Raw genomic sequence first — 19,192 nt, 5'->3', positions numbered from 1 at the left:
TCTCAGTGCTGGGTTGTGGCTAGAGGGGTTCGGCTATGTAAAACATTAGCTGGAATTGTTGAGGGTTTGTTCTGCGTTGGCGACCCCTGATAGATAGTGGATTAAGCCAAAGAAAAATGAATAGACCACATCTCAAAGCAACTTTACCATTGTATCTACACTATTAGACATTTTATTGTATTTTTGTGGTAACTTTTGGCAGCACTGTTGACAGCAATTTATCGCAACTGCCTCTTTACAGTAACTTACCAGTAAATGTGTTTTAAAGTAGCAGTTTGCTACCGCAATTGCATTTTACAATAAAACAGCCTTACCACAACTCCTTTTAATGGTAAAATGCCCTTTTTACTGGGTGTTTTACTTTTACAGTATAAGTTTTCACAGCATTTTTACTGTAATTTATTTACATTTTACACTAGCAGTACAAAACATTTAGTTTTAGTATTTAATGAATTCCAAACAAGTGACTAATTATTTCATTAACTGTCTCTTTTTCGTCTTCAACTACAGTAGCAGTTAATTTGATTACAGAGGAATACCGTAAACTCCTAATGTGCAGTAAGTTACTGTAAAAGTTTTAAAATGACCCACAATGCAGAGCACATTACAATAGTGAACTGTAAAGAAAGTATGTGGTATTTTACTTGATGTTTTTGCAGTAAATAACTGTAATTTATTCACTCTAATACTATCAGTAAAAACTATTTATTTTTAGTATTTAAAGAATTCCAAGCAAGTGACTAATTATTTCCTTGACCGTCTCATTTTCAACTTCAACTACAGTAGCAGTTTCTTTGATTACAGTAGAATACCGCAAATTCCTAATATGCAGTAAGTTACTGTAGAAGTTTAAAATTGACCCACAATACAGTGCATTTTACAGTAGTGAACTGTAAAGAATGTATGTGGTATTTTACTGGGCTTTTTTTTTTGCAGTAAATGACTGTAAAATTGGGTCAAAGAATATTGGTGTAGTTTTCACATGGTCTGAGCTCTTTTGTTGAACCATTTTACCAACAAAACTGTCAGAAAAGTTCAAATCCACTTGAAACTGCTCAAAAATAAAACTGCATTTAACAATAATAGGCCGTGTAATGACCATTTGAGTGGAAAAGCAAAAAATTGTCATGTTTTACTGCCTGCTGGTGTTCATTTCACCTAGACACTGCAGCAAAAAGTAAGTATACGTACATTATGCATAGTTCCAATGAGTCTGGGCTGCAAACTAGTATTTAACAATCAATCACTTGCAAGAATTGATACTTGAAATAACGTAAAAGCTAGGATTGCAGTGCAAATTTGGATTACGTGTGCAAAAGGAATATTCCACAAGCTTAGATCTTCTATTTAAGAAAAAAAAAAGTTTTAGTTCCTGCTTTCATTTACAGCCCTTCTCCGTACATTAGTATTTTCTGAAAGTCAGCATCCTGTCAGGATTCTTTTCTCAAAGTGACACTCTCCTTACTTCTCGTCTCTAACTGTCTGGCCTGCGCCAACCTGATGCCGCCTATCTGTGCTGGTGCCTGCTGGCTTTTCCTGCCGTCCATGTGCCTGTCAGTCTTCCAGAAGCAGACTTCCAGCACTTCTACCCACTTTGTCAGTTTTGGCCGACAGCAGGACTATTTCAGCTGTCTGTAAGCGCTCTTGGCTGGAGTGCAGCGTTCTGTTGCCTGCGCCACTTTACGTAAAAAAGGACTTAGTTGCTGAATGTATGGAGTTATTCTGCAATTTTATACCATCTTAGCAGAAATGACACATATGCTGGAGATGTTTGATGAAAGACATAGGCGCATTTACAGTCTTTATCATCCATTTAGCTGAATTAGAGCTTAAAAAAATCTAAATTGTTCAGGGTATTGTTCTCCGATGAGAAACAGCAGCTTTAATGGAATCAGGGTGTGCATTATTGTCGAATAATTGAACGATTACTATGCTTTTATCCTTTTTTTTGTCCCAAAACAACCACTACACTTGAAAAACATTTAGTGTTTGTTCACATTACTTATTGAAATTACGCTGAAACAAGCCAGTTCTTTAGTTTTTTGTGACAACTTATTTGTTTTATGTTCAATCGACTTCAATTTGTTGAAATATTAAATCAAGTTAACTTAATTTCTTCAAGCCCTTTTTTACAGTGTAGTTACAGTAAGAGTACAAAGGAGGGAGCTTTGGGGTACAGGTTGTTGGGGCGGCATTTTTGTCATGGACGAAAGTGAAGAGGGGTCGGGGGGGTGGGGCGGTTGGTGTTTCAGGTTGTTGGAGCGGCATGGACGCTGCCCTGATTATTCTGCCACCCTATGAGGCCACCTGGGTCACCTCTACACTGTAATAAAATCCTGGGTTCCATATAATCATGAAAAAAATAAGTTAACTTATTAGTTTTTACAAAGCAGATTGAACAAATAACAGTTGTCCCAAAAAAACTTAAGAATTGTGTTGTTTCAGCTCAATTTAAATAAGCAGTTTGAACAAACAACAAACTTATAGATGCGCCAGCCCTGATGCTTCTCAATCAAAGTTTTTTATTTTAGCTTGATTTCATTTTTGACTGATTTCAGCTTTTACAGTTTAGTGATGGAACTGTAATGCAGCTAAACATGCCTAAAACTACTTTATCTGTGTTTATGTGAAAATAATTACATGTCTCAGAATGTTCATCAGCCAATCAGAATCAAGCATTCAACAGCCCTGTAGTGTGAGTAAAGCCGCCTTTCCACTGCACACGACATTTGGACATGACTGTCGGAATACGCCCCCTTGTGGCAGCCGCACTATATTTTCAGTGTTGTAATGCACCACGGGGGAGAAGCTGGTGTCTGTCAACATTAAAAATATATATTTTTATTACTTTCTTACAAAAATTTATGAACAGAAAAGTATTTTTTTTAATATAGACTTTTTATAATTTAAAAAATAACCAAATAAACTCCTATTTCTCATCTCGCGCGCATGGATCTTCTTGGACAACACTGGAATACATAATTTCTGTTCGGCAGGTCACATACGGTCTAGTCGCAGGAGTTCAAATATTTCAACAGATCCGCAGCTCAATTCAGATCCGAATTTTCCGCATACGGAGATGATCGGAACTCAACACAGCACCGGGACTGCTCTCGATTGGAAATGAATGACTTCCGATCTGTTGCTTGTCGTTTGTCGTGTGCAGTGGAAAGGAGGCTTAAGGCATAATCAATGCATTGCCATGTGTTAAGTGATGTTTTATAAACAAATTTTAGGAGGAGCACACGCAGATGTTTTGACAAGGCTAATTCATTGTTGACAATCATTCAATTATCCAATCAACTTAAGACCAAACACCTCTAAATAACCAAGCATGACCTACCTTAATTTTCTCTCGGCTTTCAGCACCCCTCTGCCACCCCAGCTCCACAGCTTTAAACCCAATTTCTTCTTAAAATGAAGCCGGGAGTGTTATGAGGCCGGGTTAGACACCATGCTCTGACCCTTATCTCTCTCTGTCTCTTTCCTGACATGAAGAATAATACATGTTTGGGTGTCGTCCCAAGCCTCTATTCAAATATTTGAAAGTGTGGACATGTAAAATGATTTTAAATGCTCAACGTGGAGGCAAAGAACCACCCAACACAAAACGGAGTGCATTTAAAATCCTTTGCAAACCCCAAAACCATTTCATTCATTCATTGTCCTTTAGATTAGTCTCTTATTTATAAGAGCAAGCCACAGCGGAATGAACCACCAACTATTCCGGCATATGTTTTACGCAGTCAATGCCCTTCCAGCAGCAATCCAGCACTGGGCAAGACCCATATACTCTCACACTCACACACATACACTGTGGACAATTTTGTTTACCCAGTTCACCCATACTGAATGTCTTTAGACTGTGAAGGAAACTGGAGCACCCGGAGGAAACCCACGCGAACACGGGGAGAATATGCAAACTCCACACAGAAATGCCAACTGACCCAGTCCGGACTCAAACCAGTGACCTTCTTGATACGAGGCGACAGTGCTAACCACTGAGCCACCATGCCATCCAAAAGCATTTCATTATCCTATTATTTCTGTGGTCATTTTCTTAAATACTGTAAAAAAAATAAAAAATAAATAAAAAAATAGTTTTGATACTTGCAGAGCAATATTTGACTTAATTTTTGTTAGATATGACATGTTAGGTCTCCTAGTCCTGCTTTGAATCAGTAACAGGCAGATGGACAGTGAGTGTGTGCGTGACTGAGGGGCCGATTTGCATATATGCATGTAATGGACACAGCTATATCTAATAGCTCATAGTAATATGAATTAGCTACTTCTTCAAAAATATTTTAAGCATATTTCTGAGTTGGTTAATCCTCAGTAGGCTCCTTGGTCATCGACATTACGTAGAGGAATGAAGACTGCGTCAACTGTCTTTGAGTTACTATGGTCATTTTTGATGTTTGAGGGAAACCACACATCTTGAACTGTGGTCAAAACTGACTAGAACTACTTTTATATTAAAATCTGTGTCAATAAGAAGTTGCAGAGACTTTTATTTCAGTGTAATGATGCACTTCAAAGTGAAACGGTTTATTCAATAAAGGCGGGGCTTTGTTTTTGCACATCATTACTTTATAGCAATCTAACGGTAGGGGCGTGGTTAAGATTATTGTGGCTTAAGTTGTGAAACTGACGTCAACATAGAAGGACTGCCACTCTAAACGCAGAAGAATTAAAGATGGATTAACTTAATTTTTCACCTAAATAATAACAATGTGCGCTAGCAAAATAAATAATGTAATTTTGAATTAACATGTACCTTAAATGTTTGCACTGTGCATCTTCAAGCCAATGAGAATCAAGAATTTCAACAGACCACGGAATAATACAGTTTATACTTTTATTAGTAGAAATGACACACCGGAGTGACATATGCTGGAGATATTTGATGATAGACTTTGGCACATTTACTGTCTTTATCATTCATTTGGCTGAATCAGAGGTGGAAAAAAAAATATGAAAAGTGTTGGGGTTGTTGTTCTCTGACGAACAACAGCAGCTCTAATGGAAACAGGCACATGCATTTTCTCTGACTGCCACTCTGAATCATTGTCTTCGGTCTAAGTGTTTTTATATTACCTGAGCTGAGCCAGCAGGTTTCCATTTAGCTAATCAGACCTTTATATACATATACACACATCTGCCATCATTCACATTATAGCATATAGTGGATCATTACTTCTTGTAATGCCATGCCTATTTAGTATGCTTTTACTAGAGAAAGTATTGCTTAAACAGGGCTTCCTGTCAAGGAGGAATAGGATATTCTTATGAAAATACATAATTATCAGATTTTAATTAGAAGTCTAATATACATGAAAAACAAAAATGACTAAAATGTTAAAAATGTTAATTGAGTTTTAACTGTTGTAAGTTTTAATGTTATAAGCTTTAAGTAAACTTTACAGGTTAAAATGTTTTTTTTTAATCCATTATGCTAATTTAGTTGATCAAAAATGCAAAAAATAAATAAATAAATGAAAATAAAAAAACAAACAAACAACAACAAAAAAAATATTGTGCAATTTTATCATTTATAAGACATCTATTTACAATTGTATTTTATTTTATAATAAAAATAATTCAGTTTTTAGTTACACTTTTGTACATATTTTGTATATAAATAATAGAAATAATCTGATATGTTATTTGTTATAAACAATAAAATTCAGACAGTGTGATTTCAATATTTATAATGAAATTATTGACACACATTGGACAGATCATTCATTATATATATATGCAACCTAAAAATGAAAAATATTTAACTAAAATATCAAAAATGTATAATACATACTTTCACACATTTACAATAATAAATATTTTTTTGGTGTTATTATTATTATTGAAATATTTGTATAATGTAAAATCTCTATAGAATATCACATATAATGGAAAAAGTCTGGGTTTAAAACATATGAAATATAAAAAAATAAATAAATAAACAAATAAAAGAAAGAAAAAACAAAGAAAGGAAATGAAAACAAATATTTAAATAAATAAATATACAAAAAATAAAGAAATGAATATAAACAAAAAAATAAAGAAAGAAAGAAATGAAGAAAGAAAGAAATGAAAATAAATAAATGAATAATAAATAAATAAATAATGAATACATAAAGAAAGAAAAAAAGAAAATTAAATAAATAAATGAATAAAGAAAGGCAGAAGGAAAGAAAGAAAGAAAGAAAGAAAGAAAGAAAGAAAGAAAGAAAGAAAGAAAGAAAAATAAAAGGAAATAAATGAAATGAAAACAAATATTTAAAAAAATAAACAAATGAATGAATAAAAAAGAAAGAAAGAAAGAAAGAAAGAAAAAAGAGATGAAAATAAATAAATAAATAAAGAAAGAAAGAAAGAAAGCAAGCAATGAAAACAAATATAAAAACAAACATGCAAGTAAGCAAGCAAACAAACAAACAAACACCCAACTGATGTGGTCAATAAAAAGCCCAAATGTATTTTGTGCTCAGTTGTTAGCTGTAGATCTGAATACAGTTTGTGCCATGTCCTAACTCTAATACCCCTAAATACAGTCCAGTCTAAACTCTCTGTCAACATAACACAGCAACCTCTCTAAAAAGGCATGCAGCATTCGCATTGCCTTTAACGTCTCCTCAAACTGCAAATAAAACAGCATATCTACAATTTATTACTTCTGAGCGAAGAGCGGAAAGCGTATCGTTTAGTTGAGAAGGACAGGCCTGCAGTAATGAAAACAGCCGTATGATGTGGAGAATGCTGACATTCAGATATAGCGCTGCTCCATATCACACATGCGCTAATTCTGCATTCTGCTGCCGCTCCTTTGAGCCAGTCAGAGCTCCGTCTCCACATCATCTCCAAGCTCCAGCTCAACCTTTACCCTGTTTTACTCTGCTGCACAGGAACTAACCTATTAAATATTTATGGTCTTTAAGGATGTTATTTACCAGCTTCAGTCTCACAGTCTCTGACTTCTAATGCTTGAATTGCACTCCATAAGGCAACCTGGAGCGATGACCTTGGGTTTGAGAAGTTGTTTGAAAATGGCAACTCTATAAGTATTCCAGCGGGAAGTCATTGATTTGAGATATCGTGAACAGTTTGGATTGAAAAGGCACTGATGGTGCCACTAGTAATAATAATTTATAATAATAATGTTTGGGTTGGTTTTATACAAGCTTCAAGGGACAGTTCACCAAAAAACTATTTGTTGGTAATTTCAAACTATGCATGCAACGGAAGCTGTTATAATTTAAAAAAAAACCATTTGTTTAACTGTGCCTTTCCTGAAATGAGCACTATGCTACGTTCGACAGATCGCACTATTACGTCTTTCTTTTCTTTTTCATTCTTTTATAAACTGTTTTAACACATTTCAATCTTTATATATATATATATATATATATATATATATATATATATATATATATATATATATATATATATATATATATATATATATATATATATATATATATATATTATACTTGTCTATTATTTGTTTCTATTTCATTTATGTTTGTCTCTTTTAAGGCTCCTACACACCGGGGCGCTTTTCATTTGCGTTTATCGTCAGCGTTTTACGAGACGTTTTTCTGCATTCAAACCCAAGCGATGTTTAATGGCATCAAGCAGAAGAGTATACAACATCACACCTTGACGTTAGATGGCGCTACACAACTTTAAGCTTCCGACGCTCGCTTGTAACACAGAAGAAGAGGAAGAGAGGAAGTGTACACGCTTGTTGTTAAAGTTACTGGTTACTCGAAAAAAAAAATTTCAAAAAATTGATTCAAAAACGATTCCTTGGATTTACTAAATATTTTTAAGTTAAGTGGTTGTAAACAATTTATTTGGGCTGAATTTAAATGAGCAAATTAAGTTGAACTTTACTAAATTTAATTTGATAGTTTAAACACAACTCATAAAAATTGTTTGCAACTATTTTGTAGACATATTTTTTTTTCAGTGCAGAAATGTATATAGGGCTACGTTTTCAGAATGAGCCTGGGTTAAACTCTGACTTGCAAGAATTGAAGAAAGTTTCAATTACATTACCGCTAAAACTTTTATTTTTATTTTTATGGTTTTGCGCTTATCAAGGCTTTCTTTGATCCAAAATACAGAATGAAAAAAAGGAAATTTATTTTTCACAACGATAATTTGAAACAATGGACACTTGGGCAGCACAGTGGTGCAGGGGGTAGTCCTCTCACCTCACAGCAAGAAGTTGGCTGGTTTGAGCCTTGGTTGAATCAGTTGGCATTTCTGTGTGGAGTTTGCATGTTCTCCCTGTGTGTTTCCTCTGTGAGCTCCGGTTTCCCCCACAGTCCAAAGACATGCGCTATAGGGGAATGGGGTAAGCTAAATTGTCTGTAGTGTATATGAAGTGTATGGGTGTTTCCCAGTGATGGGTTGTGGCTGGAAGGGCATCCACTGCATAAATATGCTGGAAAAGTTGACGGTTCATTCCACTGTGGTGACCCTAGATTAATAAAAGGACTAAGCCGTAAAGAAAATAAATGAATGAATGAACAATGGACACTCTGCTTGAATTTGACATTTTTTCAATGCATATGAAGCTACATTTGTAAATTAAATTTGATGAAACTACAAACTGAGACTCATTTTGACCCATAAATAAAGTTAATTGAATAAATAATAAAAATAAATAATTGTCTATTTAAAAAAAAATAACCAGCAAAATTCTTATGTTGCTATTAAAAGATGGCCGATGTATTGAAAGCATTATCATAAATAAATTGCTCTTGCAAGTTTTGCAGTGGCAGAAATGACACATTTAACCTTTTACAATATGGGGAACGTAATTAAAATTTTTGTGTGGTATCATCACTTGAGCGTTTGTCTTGACACACTAAAGTCCAATCCCCAGCTCACCTGCAAACACTTCTGAGGGCTGGAGGGGGGCTGAAGCCTGAGGCACCATCATTTTCTCCAACAATTCTTCAAAGCTCCACCTGCCAACAGTGATTTGGGTGCATTCAGAGAAAGTAAAAGACAGTGTTCTCTTCCTGCCTGCATCAAGTCTGTAAACACTTTTATAAGGAATGAAGACATAGATAAAGCTTCAAGTGCTTTCTGGACTATGAAAACTCAATGCCTTTATTGGTGTGTTAGCTTGAGATAAAGCATTGACCTAAAATATTGTCAATAAAAAGCAATCGTAATCCTAATAATGTTATAATTTTTTTAAATATTACCACAATTGAATCTTTAAGAGGGTCCTAAGCACGACTGAAGCAATGCTGTCTGATTATATTAAAATTTATATACACTGTAGTAAATGCCTGTTAGTTAACAGTTTCCGTACATGATGTGATTAACAAGTGTTTGCCATTTAATTTACGGTTGTGAATTGCATTATGGGGTCTTGATCTCTGCTCTGTCGACTTTTGATGTTAAAAATTCAACTCTTTGTTTTAACAAAGTGACTTTTATTGACATTTTAGTAGTTTGAAATAATATAAGGCATAAGAAATAATATATAGAGAAATAAGACTACAAGATTTTCATACTGTACACTCTCAGAAATAAAGGTGCGCAAGCTGTCACTGGGGTGGTTCCTTTTCAAAATGTACAAATTTGTACCTCAGAGGGTACATATTAGTACCTAAAAAGTATAAAAGTGTTCCTCTTAAAATGTTTAGGTATAATATAAACTTTTGACGTACCAATATGGACCCTTTAAGTACAAATGTGTACCTTTTGAAAAGGAACCACCCCAGTGACAGCAAAATATCACTTTAAACTTTTCAAAATCTTAATAGAAGACACTTTTTTTTTTTTAACTTCCTAAGGTTATAAGTTGTTGGAAGAAAGATCAAGATCCCACACTACATTTAAAACCCCTAAATAAACAGGGAAAATACTTAAACACACATGAATCACAAAATATGAAAAACTGCTAATTAATGGATAATATTTTACAGTACCTAAAAAATTCTAATAAAACAACAACATTATTACAGTGTTCAGTTCACACCTAAAATACGGGATACCTTCCCTGTATAACTATAAGCCATAAGCCTAGTTGCAAACTGTTTCAAATATGGGGAGGAAATTAGCTTAAAATGATAGAATACTTAACAAACAGAACAAACTGAAAATAAAATAATAGGTTTAGCCTATAAAAAGCAATGGTCTATTTATAAAACTAAATCAAGCCATACAATCAAGCCGCTCACTTTATTTCATTGTATAAATATTGATTAAAGTTAGTATAGTTAGTGAAGAGCTGTGAATTTCTTATTTTGATAGACTGTTTTCTTTGATTACCAAGGAGTCACAATATAAATCCAAAGATCTATAATGAAAGCATTTGATCCCTTTCATAACTGTTTGTGCTCATTTAAGGCAAAACTATTTGTGTTTAACATAAAGCATGCCAGGACAGACATTTTTACATATTAATAAGTGTATTTGTCTTTTTACAAACACTTCCAAATCCAAAAGTGTTCACTTTTGCTCCTCTTCAAATTGCCAAAATTGGCTCATTCTAAAAACTCAGACCTATGTTTCTGGAGATCATGAATTATGTAGCCAGAGCTGTGAATAGCTGCATTTCGTCAACGCTATAGGCTGATATGATGCCTTTCCTTTTCTTACTTACCAGCTGACCGTTTACCTCCATGTGAACAGCTACCAGTCAGTCCGGTAGCTCGACACGTACGTCAGAGGTCTTGAGACATAGAGAGGAGTTGACCATGACAATGGGGTTCAAGTCCGGTGAAGAACGGGTCCAGAAAGCAGGTAAGACAAAAGCCAAATACAAAATAAACAAGTTAAAAACAGCGTGAGAATGTGGTACAATCTGAAAATGTGGTAAAAATCAGGCTGCCGTAAGGGCTTTTCTTTTTCTGGATTACTTTTGAAAACATTGGCTGGATTTAGGGAAGGTCTAAATCTGTGCTTTTTAAATCACTATTGGTTGAGTTTAAGGAAGGGGGAAATTGGTCAGTCGTGAGGCGACCTCTGGTGGATGTACAGCAAAACAGCAGGTGCGAATGGCACTTGTGAGAGAAATTTTAGATCTGAAAAAGCGTACACAGCAACCTCTGGTGGATTTGTGAAAACAAAAACTGCAAAAAAACTGCAAAAAAAAAAAAAACCTTCCTCCTGGGATGTATTTAGCTTTCTTCAGAAATGTATATGTAATCAGAATATGCCTGGGTTGGAACTTGCATAGGAAGGGCGATGGTTGACGCATAGCTTTAATGGAAATGAAGTGAATGCTGCCGTTTTAATATTAATTTTAATGTGCTTTCAAGCCAAAATAAAGCACAAATCTCCAGAACAGCTCTTGCAGTTATATCACATTTGAAATTGGCTTTATGTTGATGGTACTTTCACTTTTCATAGAAACATAAAAAATTTGGTGGAAATACAGGAAAATACTTGATAGCGGGATAGAATGGTAAAATACGGGAGAATCCTGGCAAAAACAGGAAGGTTGACAGGTATGGTTCAGTTAGTTTTACAACAACCATTAAGGGAAAGAAATATCAATAAATAATTCTGTTTCCGAATATTTCTTTAACAAATGGAGCCACTATGTTCATTGATAAGATGTTAGGCAAAGCGAAAACAGGGTTAATGCTGCTTATCTATGCAGATACGCAGAGTAAACAAGCCATTTACATTCCACTGCTGTCGCAGTTCTGTAATCCAGCCGTGTTTGCGTTGTTAAATATGTATAGTTGCAAGATGTTGAGGGCATATTTGATCAGAAATCTGCTGATGAGTCGAAGAATTGCATATAGTGAGCATTAAAAATGAATTTCAGATCTACATGTATTCCAGGAGCTCAGCATTGACCCTTATGTGCTGTTGGGAATGTTTTCATGTTCTCTTGGGTGATTTTGAATCTTAATTTGGCCGTATCTTTTTCTGCTTCACCTAGCAGAATGATTTTTGGTCACAAATCTTATTTTGACACATATTTTAAGTAAATACTTTTGATTAAAAAAAAAAAACTGATACACTCTAGGCAAATGTACTACCCTTTTGTTATGTTAGGGATGAAAATATCCACTGAATTAAACTCCTGTAAAAATGTATCAGGTTAATACTTTTTAAAATTGTTTTGTATAAATTTGTTAAATCAACCTCAGTTCTGATCAAAACTGCTTAATTGTTTAGAAAATTACAGAATTTTAACTCTTTAATTGCTAAATTTTTAAAGGATGTCACTGCATTGCAACAAAATGAGATGTTTTCAATATAAAACGTAATTGTGGGTTGGATTTTTTTATTTACTGTTGGTCACTGTTTTTGTTCCACTGGCTTCCATTATAATCACATTTTTTTTTATTACAAAACCATGACATCATATAATTATTCAGTTTTGATTGTTGCTGGTTTTCCCTGTTGGGAAGAGGGAAAATTTGTAATTTTTACTGTTGATTGTCAGTTGGTACCATTCACCCTTTAGATAGACCATTGAAAGAAAAGCTTAGTTTCTGGATTTTATATGTAGTAACAGCAAATTAAAGTGTTTATGTTTGTCTGTGAGTGGCCTTTACACACTTACCTTGTAATGTCTGAGAAAATCTAAATATGCATCACAGCTCTCAGAACTACATGGAGTAAACGAAAACAAAGCCTGTGTATATATGCATTATCAAAGGTGGTTATAATGGAGACTAATGAGCCAAAAACAGCCACCAAGCGTAAATTAGTGAGAAAAAATTCAAATCTAATAATGTATTAAAGCCAATGCTGTTAATAATCCTACACATGTCTAAGACTGTGATCAAAGATTAAAAATAATCCTCTCCACAATTACTTTCTATATTGACAATTTGGCATTTTGTGTGCTTTCTTCATGAATTCAGTGACATCAATTAAAATCCTGTAATTTTCTAAATAATTTAGTTGGTTTGATCAGGACTGAGCTCGATAAACAGATTTATGCAAAAAATAAATTGAAGAAAATAATAATCTGATGCATTTTTACAGCAATTTAACTCAGTGGATGGTTTCATCCCTAACAAAACAAGGGTAGTACATTTGAACAGTGCACAAGGGTTAAAAACGTGCCTAATGTAGAAGGCTCACTGACTGAATGTAAAAAACAAACAAACTGAGAAGTAAGCTAAAGTGTTGGTATTTTTCTCTTTAATTCTTTATTAAAAAGTGTTTACCAACAAAAGAAACCGAGACAAGAAATCTTCCAAGCATAAAGCGCTGGCTATTAGTTTTCCTTAACGGTGGATCCACATCAACACGTTTAGAGATCCTTGAGACTAATAACATCTATTTATGGATTTAGCTCAATTTGCATTGTTTGTTTGACCAACCACAATAAGAGACACACACACTCTAAATGAACCAAATCCATACCCTGCTCTTCATTATGTTTCTCTTAATGTGGTTGCAGTATAATTTGTCAAAAATGGATAAGATTGGTCTGTGAGTAAAACTGAGGATTGATGGAGGTAGAGAGACTGTAAGCGAGTGATTTGTGAGATGCTTTTGCCAAGCCCATTAAATTCAAAGGAAACTTTTTTTTTTTTTTTCGGCATCATGTGAGAAAGTTTTTGTGATGGAATAGTGATTTTCAAGGTGATTAAAAAGCCATTACAGAAACGACTCTCTCAGGTAATTCGAAAGGTAGTTATTCAAACCCTTTTTGAGAAGCCTGGTAGGGAAGAGCACACATTAAAGAAATGGCAGTTATTAGATGAAGATATTATGCAGGATTGCCCTTCTGAGAATGCGGCTGGCAGAAATATTCGCTCTTTCTTACAGTAGGCAAATGCTCCACGATTGATTATTCTTCTGTCTGATTTTATTTTCATCGCCGTTTGTCTGAAACATCTCAGGGAAATATTGAAAAGTGTGTGTTTTTCTGTTATCAAGTGGAGCATGTCAGTTTTGGATTGAGACATTTCTGGACAGTTAGGGTTTACAAGAGGAAGGAGAGTGACAGTTGTTGGGGGTTTCAGGAATGGGGGTGTAGTGCCCCGCTGTCTACAAACTTGGACACCCATTCTGGCCCCCTAATAGTGAAATCATGGAAAAATGCCAACATAGGCTCATTCTAAAAATGTAGCCCTGATGATTTCTGATGATTGCAAATTATGTAGCCAGAAGTATGTATGGCTGCCTTTTGTATTTAAAACGAGCGCAATGGAGTGGTATGATGCCGTTCCTTTTCGCGCTGACAGCTTACCTCTGTATGGAAGGCTTTCCCACTGTTACCAGTTTGTCCAGTTAGATTGCCATGTACGTCGGCGAACTTGAGACGCCGAGAGTTTGACAGTGATGATGGGGTTGGAGTCTGGTGAATAACAGTTCCAGAAGGCGGATATAACAAAAACAGAAACTAAAAAATAAAATAAACAAGTAAATAACATGGTGAGAATGTGGTAAAATGTGGGAGAGTCAATCAGAGCTTTTGAAAACACTATTGGTTGTGTTTAGGGAAGGAAGAGGGTGGGTCAGTCGATCAGTCAGTCATTCAGTCGACAGTTAGTCAACAGCGGCCTCTGGTGGATTTAGGCAAAAACAGCAGGCGAGAATGGCACTCGTGGGAGAAATTACAGATCTGAAAAAGCACACACACTGGCCTCTGGTGGATTCGGTGGATATTTAAACAAAAAATATAGCCCCTAGGACGTATTTGGCGCTCTCCGGAAATGTGAATCAGCGGAACATTTTCAGAATAAGCCTGCAGTGAATAATGCGGACATCTCAAGCTCTCTCCCACATAGACAACCCCCAAACCCCACCATTTTTATCTTCATACGCCAGCCAACAACCAACTGCCCCCTTCCAACATTTTACATCTATTAATGACCCTCCCCGCTCTTCACCTATATATAACCAACTCCTGTAGTCTTCATCTTAGTATACCTTCTCTTGGTTTACCTTTCCCCCCTGCCTGTTTATAGAACACACCTCCCATGGGACCCTCCCACAAACTACTTTGGCCAAGTTGGGATGTATAATGGAACATTCAAAACTGCACTTTCATGAAGTTTGTACTTTACCATCTAACAACTAGTGGCTAGTGATTTGTTTTAAATCTCTTTTAAATCGCAAACAGCTTTTAATCATTTTTTAATCATTTGCTAAATGAAAAGCTGAAAAGAAAATGAATGAATAAATGAATAGCAACAACAACAACAACAATAATAATAATAATAATAATCTAAGGAGGTCAAGGAATTTTTAGGGTATTGGGACAACACGAGGGTGTGTAATTAATAACAGACTTTTCATTTTTGAATGAACTAATTATTTTCTATAGTGCTGCCTCCTCCTCCTCATGTGTATTGTTGACTTCTCAGAGTGAGTTAAATTTCATTTTTGGGCCATTTTTCTCACAAAAGACAAGCTGCTTATAAATGCGCACATCTGGATATGAAGTGTTTTTCACTAGCACTCCTCCTTAAACATGATAGATCACATATTAGTGTTTACATACAAAACTGCTATTAGTTACTGAGATTAAATGCTTGGGGGAAGAAAATAAAATATGTTCTTATTATCGTAAGTATACAGGCACTTTAGACTCAATTAATTTATTTTCCTAGCTTGACAGAATAGCTCTTTCGGCATTATGTTGAACATTATAAGCATTCGCTTAATTCGCCTTAGAATATACAAGAGACAGAACGTGTGCAAATGTCACATCCTTTTGATTCCTTCAGCAAAATCGCCTCAAGTCCTTCATTTAAATACATGGAAGAGAAAGTTGAGCAAGGTCTTGTGTTTTAGTTTTTGCTGCAAGCTGTTCATAAATTGGCAGTAAAAATAATACACACATATAGCTACTTTAGGAATAAATATGTACACTACACTGTGAAAAATGCTGGGTTCCACACAATTCCTTCATGATGTCCCAAGACAAACGGATGAAGTTAACTTTATTATTTTTACAAGTTTAAGTGGATTGAACATAAAACAATTAAGTTTTCCTAAAAAACCTCAAGAAGCTATTTTTAAATGAGCTGTGTGAACAAGCATCATATTTTTTTGACTGTATCTATGATGATTTAATTGGGTTTAATTTTTTTATTTTCTATTTCGACCTGAGGATGCTTCACACTGGGCTTCAGCGTCAACGCTTGACAGAGGGCGTGTCTGAAGTTGGGGCTGACAAGATCATCATAGCAGCGTCAGCCAATGAAGTTAGTCAGCAATAGGCCACTGTCTGAGCTGGTGTATTTGCATACAGCGATCTGATTGGCTGACACTTCTATTGGCGCTTGAAAAGTTGAGAAAGTCCCAACTTCTGCAGTGAGCAATGCTACTGAAGCGGTGCTGACGGATTCACAATGCAGTTCGCCAATGCCTGACGTCACCCTTTCAAAGTGAAAGGAAAGCATTGACGCTGATGTCCCGTGTGAGTTGGCCGCTAGATTGTCCAGCGACATTGATGTTATCAAAGGCCTAGGAAGAGTTGACGCTAACTACAGAGCACTTCAAGAGGTATCCATAATCCTGAACTAGGCTGTATCATGAGCAGATTCTGTGGCGGTCACGGAGGAGTGGAAAGCATGAGCCTGATTCCTGAAAAAAACCCTCTGACAGACAAGTATTCCCATTCATCCGGAGGGCCAGCCTGAGCACCTGCCGGTGACCTACTCACACCAGCAGCTTTTCCAAGATGGACATCCAGCGTTCTCCAGCTAGACTGCAGCTTTGCACAAGAAATTTGGCCAGAGGAGAAATGGTCATTGTGGGGAGGTAAGCATGATCGAACACCCAATAAGGGGCGAGAGCATGCTCAGAGCCCAGCGGCTAATCAGCAGGCCAATCAGAAATAATAAATAACACCTGTTTATTCTAGTGATTGGGCTGGGGAGACACCCTTCTTAAGGAGAACGGGAGGAACAGTCGGGAGAGAGAGCTGAGCGACAAGCAGCACCCCTTGATGTTGATCAACACAGCACATTGTCACAGAACATTAATAAAAATTGTCACTTACCTCAACGTTGACCCTGTCTTCTTCTTCCCACCCAAAGAATTGTGTTACAGTCATGCTCAACTGAGCCTGGTTTCTCTAGGTTTTTTCCTTCACTTTCGTCAATTGGTGAAGTTTGTTCCTCGCAACTGGCTTGCTTGGTTTGGTACTGGTTTGGGAAATCAATGGATTTACTATCCAGTGTTTGGACTTTCAACAGTGAAATTTAAACTAAACTGAACTGAGCTAAACTGAACTTCAACTCTGAAAACTGGACTGACATAGTTTGACTTTACCAGAACGTCTATGTTAAGCTGCTTTGACACAATCTACATTGTAAAAATGCTATAGAAATAAAGATGAATTGAATGAATACACTTGGATGCAATCATGTACAGTCATGACTAAGAGATCTATTAGTGATACAGAGGAATCTCTATAAACATTTCTGCTTATTCATTGGTTTTTATAATAAATCTCAGACATCATCAGTCTTTCCTTTAACAAACATGAACCTTGACATTTTGCCGACATCATACGGTTGCATAACTCATCTTTTATATGAAACGACCTTGCAAAGTTTTGATCAGAAATCATCTTATGTGAACCTCATCCATTTGATGGGTGGCGAATGTAATTGCAAATGTATGCAAATCTAATAGTTTGATTAAATAACGCTTACAGAACTCCACTCGCCACTGCCAACGTCGGTTTGTACCATAATGAGATTTTTGTCATTTCTAATTACAGTAAAAACAAGATGAAGTTTTTACCGTTCATTTGCGTACATTCCTGCCGTTTGATTCCAGGCCTCATTACATGCACGCGAGCTACATCTCATTCTACATTAGTTTAATTAAAGATCTTTAAACACATCTTTATCGACTCCATCGTTAACGCGAGATAATTGAGGATGAAGAGGAGAAACAAATGAAAGTGCACTTCCACTCCATCTGTCCATCACTCCATTAGCCGTCTTTAAACGTGAGAGGATACAGAGTTCAGAAATGGGAAATTAATTGAAGTCTCTAATTCAATTTCCTTCCTCATTTCTCACTTTGATTTAATTCCCAGAGATCACCGCTTCTGTATCCTACAGGCTTCAAAGCGCACACCTGTATGTGTCAGAGCAATGATTTTTTTCAGGTCTTTATGAACTGAATTAAATGGATACGACTGGTTTGGAAAGTTTGGAAGTCTGCACTGCAGATTTGAGAAAACGTGAGTAATTGGTTTTGTCACAACTACAATAATAATAATAAAAAAACATTGTTTCCACAAAGTCAATTTGAGTTGGGAAAACATGAAAGAGTTAACTTATTAGTTCGTACAAATTTAAGTGCATTAAACATAGAACAGGGCGAAACAGTGGCGCAGTAGGTAGTGCTGTCGCCTCACAGCAAGAAGGTCGCTGGTTTGATCCTTGGCTCAATCGGCGTTTCTGTGTGGAGTTTGCATGTTCTCCCTGCGTTTGTAGTGGTTTTTTGGTTTTTCTCTCCATGAATCCAACTCAGTCTGGAGGTTATGAATATCAGAAGAGTATACTTTATTGTCGACAACAAAGGAGAATTTTCAGGAGACCCCCAGGAGCATCTCTGTCTGAAAAATTCTGTCTCACTGATGTTCTGGCCTGCTTATATTTCTTTTGCAGCTGTTTTTTTACATTGTTCTACATTTGTAACACAAGATCCCACCTAGTTTTAACCCTTGACCCAAACCTGATAACCATATATCTTATCTATCTATACTTAACTGTTTCCACATGTGTTGCTCTATTCTCATCCATTTTCTGTGACACCATAGTTGTTTACTCAGACTTTCTCCCGCTCTCTTCTCATCCACTTCTTGTGACCCTTAGTTGTTTACTCAGGCCATTTCCCCTTTCTAACTCTACATAGCACCTTAATTCTTCAAATGGTATGCAAGTCCACAAGCAGACCACACACACACAACCCGAATATACAGATCAACCTCATACCCCAAAGAGCACAAAATCCACCTCACGTTCGCGTGGGTTTCCTCCGGGTGCTCCGGTTTCCCCCACAGTCCAAAGACATGCGGTACAGTTGAATAGGGTAAGCTAAATTGTCCGTAGTGTATGAGTGTGTGTGTGTGAATGTGAGTGTGGATGTTTCCCAGAGATGGGTTGCAGCTGGAAAGGCATCTGCTGCGTAAAAAACTTGCTGGATAAGTTGGCGGTTCTTTCTGCTGTGGCGACCCCGGATTAATAAAGGGACTAAGCTGACAGGAAAA

At 36.1% G+C, this 19,192-nt stretch overlaps 2 long non-coding RNA genes across 3 annotated transcripts; one reads left to right on the top strand and one right to left on the bottom strand.

The window, feature by feature from the left end:
- Positions 1–3,343: 3,343 nt before the first annotated feature.
- LOC141376860 (uncharacterized) lies at positions 3,344–11,950 on the bottom strand. 2 transcript variants are annotated; one of them, XR_015504471.1, is made up of 3 exons: positions 10,637–11,081; positions 8,905–8,984; positions 3,344–3,487 (listed from the first exon to the last, which is right to left on the bottom strand). It is a non-coding gene; the product is annotated as an uncharacterized LOC141376860 (long non-coding RNA). The 2 variants fall into 2 exon arrangements; XR_015504470.1 differs by lacking the exon at positions 3,344–3,487 and adding an exon at positions 8,098–8,491 and having other exon boundaries at positions 10,637–11,950.
- Positions 11,951–15,256: 3,306 nt separating this feature from the next.
- LOC147841463 (uncharacterized) lies at positions 15,257–19,182 on the top strand. The gene is made up of 2 exons (XR_015504472.1): positions 15,257–16,570; positions 16,886–19,182. It is a non-coding gene; the product is annotated as an uncharacterized LOC147841463 (long non-coding RNA).
- Positions 19,183–19,192: the final 10 nt, after the last annotated feature.

The sequence above is a fragment of the Danio rerio genome, chromosome 12, assembly GCF_052040795.2.
Source record: "Danio rerio strain M-AB ecotype USA chromosome 12, GRCz13ab, whole genome shotgun sequence".
NCBI classification, from domain to species: domain Eukaryota; kingdom Metazoa; phylum Chordata; class Actinopteri; order Cypriniformes; family Danionidae; genus Danio; species Danio rerio.
Note: the sequence above shows the minus strand (reverse complement) of the source record. Positions and strands in the feature narration are given on the sequence as shown.